Source organism: Lissotriton helveticus, chromosome 1_2, assembly GCF_964261635.1.
Source record: "Lissotriton helveticus chromosome 1_2, aLisHel1.1, whole genome shotgun sequence".
Taxonomy (NCBI): Eukaryota; Metazoa; Chordata; class Amphibia; order Caudata; family Salamandridae; genus Lissotriton; species Lissotriton helveticus.
Window position 1 is genome coordinate 169,195,500 of NC_136058.1, and position 11,703 is coordinate 169,207,202.

The window sequence follows — 11,703 nt, forward strand, 5'->3', positions numbered from 1 at the left end:
AGGGCACCAGACGAGGGTGCCCACTCTCTCCATTACTATTCACCCTAGCCATCAAGCTGCTGTTGGGATGGGTCCGTGTGGGGGCCCAGATCAGGGGCTTTGAATGGTCCACAGGGGTCTCAGATTGAATCCTCTATATGCGGATGATGTTATTTTCTTCCCGACTAATCCTCAGAGATCAGGCCAACACATTCTTCAAATTATGCACACTTTTGGCGAGACCTCAGGGCTCTTCATGAATGTGAATAAATCCAGATTATGAACTCTTTGCGGGTCTTTGAATCTTTTTGGATGGGCGTTGGACCTCTCTCAGACTCAGGAGGGAATGAAATACCTGGGGGTCTTCATCACAGACAAACAGCAGGTGTCCAGGGCACGTAATGTCGATGCGGTACAAGGTGGAGCTAAAGTCGTGGGCAGGTTTGCTCCTTTCTTTGCAAGGCCCCTCAGCAACCTAAGCTCCTATACCAATTACAAAATCACTCCTATCCCATCCAACAGCTGTGGTTTAGACAGCTTAACACTATGCTAAACAGGTTTCTTTGGGGTGGTGGAGCAGTTAGAATGGCACTTCCCACATGTTTTCTCTCCACTTATTGTGGGGCATCGTGGCTGACATCATTCAGTCATACTAAACTGCTTCTCATTTACAAGTTATTAATGACTGGCGGTACTGTCCCGGAGATGAGCCGGCCTACGCATTGGAGAGGTGGCTATTGGTTGACCCGTGACTCTACAAATACCTTTTCGGTTGTGTCAACTCTCATCTCCTTCGCCCTGCTTCTAAGGTGGTACTGGCAACTTGGCGTCAGTCTCTATGCTGTATCAGCTGGCTGAACCATCTTACAGGTCAGACCCATTATGGTGTAATCGTCTTCTTCCACATCTGCAACACTTACAGGGATTCCAAGGCTGGGATAGAATTGTTATTTCCACAAATGGGGACGTGCTCCGGGGTCTCTCTATCAAATCCCTCTCAGATCTTCAGGACGAATACTGCATGCCATGTACCCAGTTCTACAAATACTTACAGTTCCGTCATGCAATTCCCCCCTCTCCTAGAGACCTTACAGCCCTTCCCAAATTCAGTCCACTATAAGGGAAACTCCTTCTCGGGGCACCTAATTGATCAAAAAATATCAAAAATGTATCAAATATTAGTCTCCCATAATGCATCAACATTGGAGTCTTTTAAAGAAGCTTGGCAAGTTGATTTAGGTCCTATCGACAACGATGACTGGAGAGAGGCGTTGGAGTCTCCTTGGGGGGGCTGCTGTCTCCTACCAACTGTGATTAATACTTCTAAAATACCTACATAGGGCATATTACACTTGAGTGAGGCTTTACAGGGCTGGACTCATTGCCTCCCCAACGTGTCTCCGTTGTGGGGTGGAGAAAACCATCTTTATACACACTATAGGGACATGTTCGTATCTTGATAGGTTCTGTAGGGGAGTACGTAGATGCCTGGAAGAGGTGCTGGGGTGGACCATACCAATAACACCTCGGCTAGCCCTAATACACATTGCAGAAGACATTGGGGGTAACAGACATAAATGACTTTACCGTGGCTAAACGGGACATAGGATACACCTGGAAAGCAGAAATACACCCTCTTATTGGGGGTATGGAAGCGTGGATAGGATTTCTTGTGGCTGCCCTAAAAAACACACACACATTTGACAACCTTCAGTAGATTTTAGAGGAATTGTTTTGATGCAGATATCACAGCCCACACCACTAGGCATAGAGGTTCTGCCCCACGACTAAAGTGAGTTGATGTATACAGCTACCTAGTTGTTGATGGGATTCGATTATTGGGACGGCATTCAGGGACCTGAACATTTTTAGAGGACAATATACGATCCTCCTTACCGCAGCTGGTTCTTTTTGTTATATCCTCTTTTGTCTCTCATTCTTTCTTCTTCCTTTCCTTTTAGTTTTACTTAAGCTGTTCAATCTAAAATGTACAACATTGCCTATGCATGCCAATATTGCATCTCAGTCTATATATGTACAAAATATCTCTAAGTGTATGTTGTTGGCATGGAAAGGGGCGAAAAGAAAACCAATAAAGTTTGTCCTTAATAAAAAAAAAATACTAATACTAATACCAATTTAAATGAATCTAACAAAAAAATTGACATTTCTAAAAAATATATATTTTAAATTATAAAAATTTGATATAGTAGCCACCCACAACCCCAACCAAACTGAAAACCCCAACCAATAAACAATATCATTAGTTTGCTATGAAACATCATTACAAATCAATGCAAAATATAAACAGTTTCATTAATTAAACTACCTTCCCAAATCCCTCCAAAACACAAGTTGAATAATAAATAAAAAAATAAGTATTGAAAAATTAAAAAAACTTAAAAAATATCAAATACTTAAAAAATATATAAGTATATTTAATACACTGCCCACCTTAATTGCCTACAATACCCGACACTCTATAAAAACATATGTCATTAAAAGAATCTAGAACGAATATACAAGAGCTTCACTACTGCTAAAACATGTAAACCTTTGCAGAGTGCTAGGCTTCTTGAGGGGGCTTACATGTGTTGAGGGTGTAGGCTCCCGATGAAGAGTTGTTCACAGGACAAAGGCTTGCATATTCGAGCCATCACCACCTAACAGGGTTTAGGAGTCCGCAGGTAGTGGCTTTTCCATGAGAAGTTGTGCACAGGGCGTCAGCTTTGCGCAGGAGAGCTGCGACCACCTAATGAAACTTGGATGCCTGAAGCGAATTACCTTTCCATGTTGAGCTCTGCCCGGGAGAAGGCAATACTTAGTAGGAGTTTTCCCACCTAAAAGGGTTTGAGTTTCTGGCAGGAGTAGGCTCTTTGAGAAGAGCTTTGCACAGGGTGAAGGCTGTGAGTCGTAGAAGTTTGGGACTCTTAGTACACTTGGCTTTCTGGAGAAAGTGGGCTCTCCATGAAGTTTTGCATAGGGTGAAGTCAGTGTCTAGAAGGCTTTCCCACCTAATTAAGCTTGTGTGTCAAGATGCAGTGGACTACAGTGTAATTAATTTATAAAAGCACATACGTTTATGTAATGTAATCTTTGCATGATTCGGTACTATTTAGTACATAATACAAAGGATGTACTGGTTTGTAGAGTCAATTTTACAGCGGTGTGGTGGATGTTGCAATTTGTTATGTCACCAATGATGTCATTGAACAAGTCAAGAGTATTACAATATATGATATGTGGGGCCATAAACAGTACATGTTTTTCTTAGTGAATTTCAATTTTTTTTAAACGTAAAGAAGGATATTATTACTAAACCAATCTATAATGTCACTTTAATCTTTGACTTTTTTATCTATGAATTTCTAGGTTTATTTAAATGTATAGTAACAATTATCACCACCACTAATTATGATGTTACTTCAACCTTGTTCAGGGACTTTTAATGTTTTTTTTTTACCTTATAATAACATGTCTAGCTATACCTAGTAGGGTCTTTGCTACATGAGGAGGCTTAAGTATGTGGAGGGTGTGAGCTCAGTGTGAAAAGCTGCACAGAGAGTGCAGCCTTTCTGTATTAGTGGCGTGCCCACCTAATTAGGTTTCGGTGTCTCGAGGGAGTGGGCTCTCCATAAAGAGCACCACAGAAAGCGCAAAATGTGTGTAGTGTGGGCTTGCCCATCTAAAGGGGTTTGTATGCCTGGAGGGAGTTGGCTCTACCCACAGTCTGCACACTGAATGCATAGTAGGGGTTGCACATCTAATAGCGCTTGCATGTCTGGAGGGAGTGAGCTCTACCCACAGTCTCTACACTGCATGCAGCTTCTGCATAGTAGGGGTGTGCCTACCTAATGGGGCTTAGGTCTTTGGAGGTTATGGTCTATACCCACTGACTCATACTGAGGGCTGATTATGTGTGGTGCGGCCTTGCTCACTTGACGGGGCTTGTATCCCTGGAGGGAGTGAGGGCTACACAGAGTCTGCGTGATGAGCACAGACTTTGTGTTGTAGGGGCTTGTCCAGCTAATGTGGCTTGTGTTTCTTGAAGGATTTGGATCTAAACACAGTCTGCATACTGAGTGTTGACTGTGTACAGTAGGGTCTTGCCCACCTAATAGTGGTTGCATGTCCGGCGTGAGTGGTCTCTATGCACAGTCTCTGCACTGAGCTCACACTGTGCCTCGGAGGGACATGCCAACATAATGCGGAGTAGATCTTTGGAGGGTGTGGTCTCTACTAACAGTTGGGCTCAACACGCAGACTGTTGGTGGTAGGGTCTTGCCCACGTAATGGGGCTTCATGGTGTATTGGGAATGCTTTGCTCAGTACGAAGCGACTCCTGCTGGAGTTTTGCAGGACCAGGATAATATTAAATTGTGCGTAAAGATCTAGTTTTCTGCCAAATTTGGTGTAATTCTGTTCAGCAGTTTTTTCAATTTTGTTTTCTAGTTTTCCCTATAGAAATTAACTGGGGAAAAGTATTTTGGGGAACTCCTTTTTTTCGGTCCTGGCTTAAAAGATCGACCCACAACTTTGCAGTAAGCAGCTGAGGTGGATGATTTCTTCTTTTGTAAAGTTCCATGAAGATTCAACAAAAGGCACTAAATTCATTTGTCAAATAAACAACTGGCTTCTTACAGGAGGCTTTGGGTCACTCCTGAATTATCATGCTATGCATTGGCCCTACTTGAAGAAAGAGATCTAGATGACTCCAGGAAAATCCCTTTATATTTAGTGAGATGGGTATGAGTCGCCTCTGGACAGCACCTGCCAAAAGCACTTTTCCACCCAAATCTGAGGTCAAGGCAGCGTACTGGAACATGTTAGTCTCGAAGCGATTCTCATCCAATATTAAACCCTCACTAACCAATACATTTCTTGATGCCAAGCATGAGGCCTCCTACGAGAGTTATTGGGATCTAATTACTTCCTCAAGGGATAGGAAACTGTACCATCAGTTCAGGGTGGGATCGCTACAAACAAATACTTTTATGAACAAATGGTGTACTACTAATCGCAGCAACTGTCCTACATAGCGCTACATATCTTTTTTGTATGTCCTCTGTATTATAAATCAAGGTCTAGATGGCTGAAACCCATCGCTCTAAACCTAGGAACTAGGTCTAGCAGCGATGCTTTTAGGATCCTGAAATCATCCCTGGAGGGTCCCATTGTCATCACTGTTGCAAAGTTTTTGGGCTGGGTATGGGTGATACGTTGGAAAAACAAAACGACTGGCTGACATCTATTCATTTAAGTGTTGTAGTTTTTTTTATAATCTAGCACTTTGCGCTTGCACTTTACTGTATAAATATTAACTGTGGATATGAAATTTTAAAATGTTCTGTCAAAATGGTGTTATTTATGGCTTTAAATATTTATTGCTATATCATGAAGTTACAGGGCGATTGTTTTTATTTTTGAAAACCGGCACGTGGATATCATCCGATTTTTATTGTTCTGCATTTTATATAATTTTTATGATTTTTGCCAAAATCAAAATAAAGTTTTGACTGACTGACAAAAAAAAATGACCTAACCATAACTACACAGTGGTGACCGCCAATACATATACATAATGCATTAAAAACATTACAAGCGCTATTACTATAGAACAATATTTAGGTTTCAGATATTTTAAACTTTGATATTATTCTCTAAAATATAAAAACAAAATAATTTCCAATGATAATACATATCTCGATAATAATGATACTCTCGTTATTATGTCTTCGATATTTAGTGCCATTGATATTCTGACTTAAAAATAAAGGGTAAACACATTTTTGTGCCTAATGTATTGTAGGAATGCTGATTCTGGGTAGTAGGAATGTTGTGGATCCCTGCAGATTCTGGAAGTTTGGGTCACAGAAACTTAAGAAAAATATGTGATTTTATGCAAAGTATGTTGGGCATTATGAGTAAGGCAAAGTCCACACAAGGCATGCAATCCGGGACTCCATTGGGTGTTGAGTTTCAGAAATGTCTGGTATTTGAGTGATGGCTGGCCAGAGCTCGAATATTGCAGCCATTCAGCATGATAAATAGGTCAAATTTAGATTTACTCTCACTCTACTGTCTAATATGTAGAACAATGCCCAGAAGAATCACAGTTTCCTTTGGGTGGCCTTAGCAATGGGGATGTTTTAGTCCCCAGAGGACCAGAAAGACTGTTGAGGCCTTAGAGGTAGGGGGTGAGCCTGATGTCAGGATGGGCCAGACCTCACCTGATTATTTTATAAAACATATTTCTGGCATCCAATGCACTTTCTGCTCCCTGTGGTCAAATCAATGCATACACTCTATCTGCCCTCTAGAGAGAGTAGAAGACTTTATCACCCCTTATGAGGTGGGGTCAAGGCCCAGTGCCAGGTTGCTTTTTTTCTTATGGTTTACCTGGTATCTACTGAGTTTTTGGCCCACAGGTAGAGGGGAAGACTGAGAGCAAATCCTCTACCCTGCCTCACTGGGAGCATAAATACTGTACTGGTCCCTATTGGGGTAGGTACATGGACAACTAGACAACGGCGAAACATCAGCCCTCATCCTCCTGGACTTGTTGGCCACCATCGAGACGGTCTGCCATCGCACTCTAAAGACACGCCTCTTAGAAGCCGGAATCCAAGAGAAGGCCCTTGACTGGACCATGTCCTTCCTCTCCGGCAGAACCCAGAGCATCCGCCTCCCACCCTTCCGATCCGAAGCCACCAAAATCATCTGCAGCGTCCCCCAGGGCTCTTCCCTCAGCCCGACACTGTTCAACATTTACATGGCCCCCCTCGCACATGTGGCCCACCATCACGACCTCAACATCATCTCGTACACCGATGACACCCAGCTCATCTTCTCCCTCACCAAGGACCCACACACCACCAAAAACAACCTCCACAAGGGAATGAAGGCTGTCGACAGCTGTATGAGGAGCAGCCGTCTGATGCTGAACTCGGACAAGACGGAGGTACTCATCCTTGGACCTACCCCCTCAGCCTGGGACGACTCCTGGTGGTCAACCACACTGGGAGCAGCACCAACACCCACTGACCAGGCACGCAAACTAGGATTCATCCTCAACTCCTCTCTCTCCATGTCTAAACAGGTCAACGCCGTCTCCTCCTCCTGCTACAACAACCTCCGCATGCTCCGCAGGATCTACAAGTGGATACCGACCAAAACAAGAAGAACTGTGACACAGGTCCTCGTCAGCAGCAGACTGGACTATGGCAACGTACTCTATGCAGGAATCCCAGCCAAACACCTACGTCGACTACAACGCATCCAAAACGCCTCCCCCCACTGATTGTCAATGTCCCCCGCCGCAGCCAAATCACCCCCCACCTGAGAGACCTACATTGGCTCCCTGTCGACAAGAGTATCACCTTCAAGCTCCTCACCCACGCACACAAAGCACTCCACAATGCTGGACCAGCCTACCTGAACAGCAGACCCAGCTTCTACACCCCCACCCGCCAGCTCAGTTCTGCCAGCCTTCCCTCGCCGCTGTCCCCTGCATCCAACGAACGACCTCTGGTGGCAGATCCTTCTCCTACCTCTCAGCCAAAACCTGGAACACCCTCCCTACCCACATACGGAAGACCCAAGACCTACTCACCTTCAGAACACTCCTCAAGACCTGGCTCTTCGAGCAGAAGCAGCACCCCCCTCCCCTCAGCGCCTTGAGACCCTCACAGGTATGTAGCGCGCTCTACAAGTAGTATGATTGATTGATTGATTGATTGGGAGGGAGAACAGGCCCTTGACCAAGGGGCAACTCGCCCTTTATGTAAATCTCAGGATTGCAGAGAAAGCGCCAGATGATCTCATCCTAATGCAATTAACTGGCATTTTGCAAGACAGCAAAGGTCTCTCAGGAAAGCTACATTTCTCAGGTTTCTAGGGATACATCTCTTTTGGCACCGTTCCATGATAATACAGAGAACAGGGCTGTATCCTGGATGCCAATACTGGAACTGTTGTCAACACTTCAGTTGGAGGACTGTGACCCCAATCCCTCCTCCAGGCCCGAGTGGGAAAGTCTCCCACTCCTACCCAGGTGGGTGTGACACAGGGACACTGGAGCAGCACACAACAGCTGCTGCTCCTGTGCGAGGTGCTTTGATGTGAAATCAAAAGCAGCCCATTGTGCGCGTAATTGACTAGGAGGCCACATCAGTATCGTTAAAGGGGTTAATGGAATACATCCATTTGTCTATTATTGTAATCAGGTAAGTCTTATTTTAAATAAAACTCTGTACGACGTAAAATTGCAGGCGCAAATGGGTTTGCGACCCGTTTGTGCATGCAATTTTAGTCTGGGCCATTTACTTACACTGTTTTGCGAGTCGCAAATAATTTGCGACTCGCAAACTAGTGTATTGCAAATCTCTATTAGGAAGGGGAGTTCCCTTCCTAATAGTGACCGCAGAGCCATGTGTGAATGTTTTGAAACAGCAATTGCAGTCGCAAAACACTTGCAAATTACCACCCTCTTGAACAGGGTGGTAATGAAGTCACAAATAGGAACGGGTCACCAGGGTACTCCTTCCCCTTTGTGACTGGTGGTCTGCTGAGCCCAGCAGGCTACCATCCCTGGGAGGGACTGTAATTCCTAATGGACTTGCAAATTGCAAGAAGCTTATTAATATTAATGAGCCCGCAATTTGCGACCCCATTGGGAATCCCAAACAGTGTTAAACACACTGTTGTACATTCAAAAAAGCGCCTTGCAAATTGCAAGTCGCGAAAGACTCGCAATTTGCAAGGAGCTATTTTGCGCATCATACATCTGGCCCTTACTGTTGTATCTCTTAGTGATATTAATCTCCAATAAGAAAGATCACTCCTTTGGCCTGCTTTAAAAATGGACTACATTTGCCACTGAGTTGGAAAATTGGTCCAATATCAACATCCGTTCAAAAATATTTTCCCAAGAGTGAAAGGAATTATTTATTTAGGATCCCATGTAGACCTAAGCATGTGAATAAAAGCAGCAACTCTATCACCTCAATATAAATAATTCAAACTCCCCCTGCCCTTGATTTACTTCATTTAATAAGATGGCAGGCAGTGGGGCTGAGGTTCCTTTACTTAAAACACCCTCATTATAAAGTGCAGAATAACGTGCTTTTCATTGTTCTGACACCATATTTAATTACACCACCTTTCCTTTACAATGTTCCAAAACACACAGACCTCCAGTTTCCACATTTCTTTACAATTGTGAAAAGTCTTTAACAGACTGCCACTTATGCTAAATTGAAATACTTATTTTCTCATATCTCAGTCCCTTAATAATACCTTTTTCCCTATGACCTCCCTGGTGGGGACAATGCCCATGGTAGCTTTAAACTAAACCCCTGTATATTTTCTGCTTATCTCACCAAGCCATTTTATCTTACATGACTTCCACTTATACAAGATAAGTAATATGGCGGTTATTACACCTGTCAGCCATAGAATGGTCTTCCCCCAAAGTTTTGCCATACTCTTCTGCTTTTGCTGATCTTTTGTTGGTCTTAGGACTCTGTGCTCATTACCACTGCTAACCAGTGCTAAAGTGCCGAAACTTACTCCCTAAAACATGGTCAAATTGGTTTACACACAATTGGCATATTTATTTTACTTGTAAGTCCCTAGTAAAAGGGTACTACATGTACCCAGGGCCTGTAAATTAAATATTACTGGTGGGCATGTAGAACCTATTGTGCCACCCACCTACTAAGTAGCCTTTAACACACATGTCTCAGGCCTGCCTTTGTGGGGGCTCTGTGTGCAGTTTTCAACTGCCACTTTAACCTGGCAAAATAAACCTTTTACCAGGCCAAAACCTTCCTGTTTAATACAGATATGTCACCCATAGAGTAGGCACTAAACAGCCCAGTTGGCAGGGTGCAGTGAAATTGAAAAGTTGGACATGTACCTGGCAGTCAGTCAGGCTCACATCTTCAGTACATTTCTGGAACTGCGGAACACTCATAATGACAACTGGGCTGCTTTAATGCAAGATGAACTGCTACCCTGCGACACTGCTGCCCAGCTAACCTACTGCCTGAATGGAATGGACTGAGCTAAATCGTGAACCTAGGACCACCAGAGTGACTTCGAGGGCTTATCTGGCTTCCTGAACAGAATTTCAGGGACATAAAAGGCTCCATCCACATAGAGCCTAACACCTGGAATCTATCTGCCTGGACTCTGTCTGCCCCCCCACATAGTGCTACCTTAGTCCTGGACTCATGTAAGTTGGACTGAAGGTGCTCTGCCAGCCCAGTTGTGGTCTTCTGGGCAGAACCAATGCAGGGTGACACATCTACTGCAAGCCCCTCATCAACAGCATCCTTGATAACAACACACAAAATTGCATCGCAGCTCCTATGAACTACCTCTGCGCAATGCATCCTTGACAAAGGACTCCGCATCTCAAGCCCCCCGTTAATGGGAGCCTCAGTGATGACACAGGATCTCACAATGCAGCCTCAGTGCTTCTCTGGAACTGCCATTGCATGACTCATCCTCAACGTCAGATCTCGTAATGCTTCCCAGCCAGGATTTAAGGTACTTTATTCATTGGGCTTAACTTGGTCCCTGGTCCGACCCATACTCCATTGCGGTCGGCCTAAACTTGTGACTTTGTCCTGCTCCAGCTCGACCAGATAATAAGAGTTGCCACTTTGTCCTTTTAGGCACTATTTTCACTTAAATCTGTAAAATAGCGTAGCTCCGGTTCTACTGACAGGATTTTTGTTGTTTTTGTGTCAATTAATTTATTAAATTTCACTCTATTGCTGTGGGAGTTTCTTGTGTTATGTTTTCACTTTATTACAGTTTGAAGTGTGGAATAACTACTTTACACATTGCCTCTAAGTTAAGCCTGACTGCTTTGTGCCAAGCTATCAGGAGGTTAAGTACAGGTTGATTGGGGGTTGCTTGTGACTCACCCTGACATAAATTATGGTTGCTGCTGAGGTAGGGATTCTCCTCACTAAACCAGTAACCCAATTTCCTACAGTGGTGTTTTGTGCCAGACTTTTGTACATTCTACTTAAGTAACACAAACTGGAAAGATCACCTATGGCATCTTAGCTGAAGTTACGATCGACAGGTCACTTGACGACTTAAGTGATAGGTGCAAAGAATTATTATTGCTTTCTTGCCTTGTAAGGATCCTCATGCCATAGACACTTCAGAATTCTGAGCTCTATGAAGTCTCAAAAATGCACTCCGTTCTCCCACACTTTTAAATGTTTTCTCTTTAATTCAGTGTTGTGCTGCCGTGCTACTCAACAATGTTTAGAGTTGTCCCAAAGTGCACAATTCATTTTTTAAATGCCCGTTGACAGCAGGCTGTTTCAAATTTCATATCACGTTTCTCCCTTTCATGTTGTTTTGTCAAATACCTTTAATATTTAATCCATCAAGATGATCCATATATTAAACAAAATGTTTTTTTCTCAGTTTTCCATTTTCTTGATGCAGTTTACAACATCCTTTTCATCAGTTAGCATCTCATACTGCTCTGCATGCCAGTATTATACATTCATGACCCGCAGTGCATTTCGGACCGGAAGTCTCAGGCATCACTTGGATATGAGAAATCTTTTTCATAAGTGATGCCAACATATCACATTTCAGGCAGAAGAAACCAAGCCTTTTCTTAGTGATGCATTGCTGCTGCTTGTGCAAAACGAGAGGCTGTCATGGATTCTGTCAGTGAGGCAAAAAGGT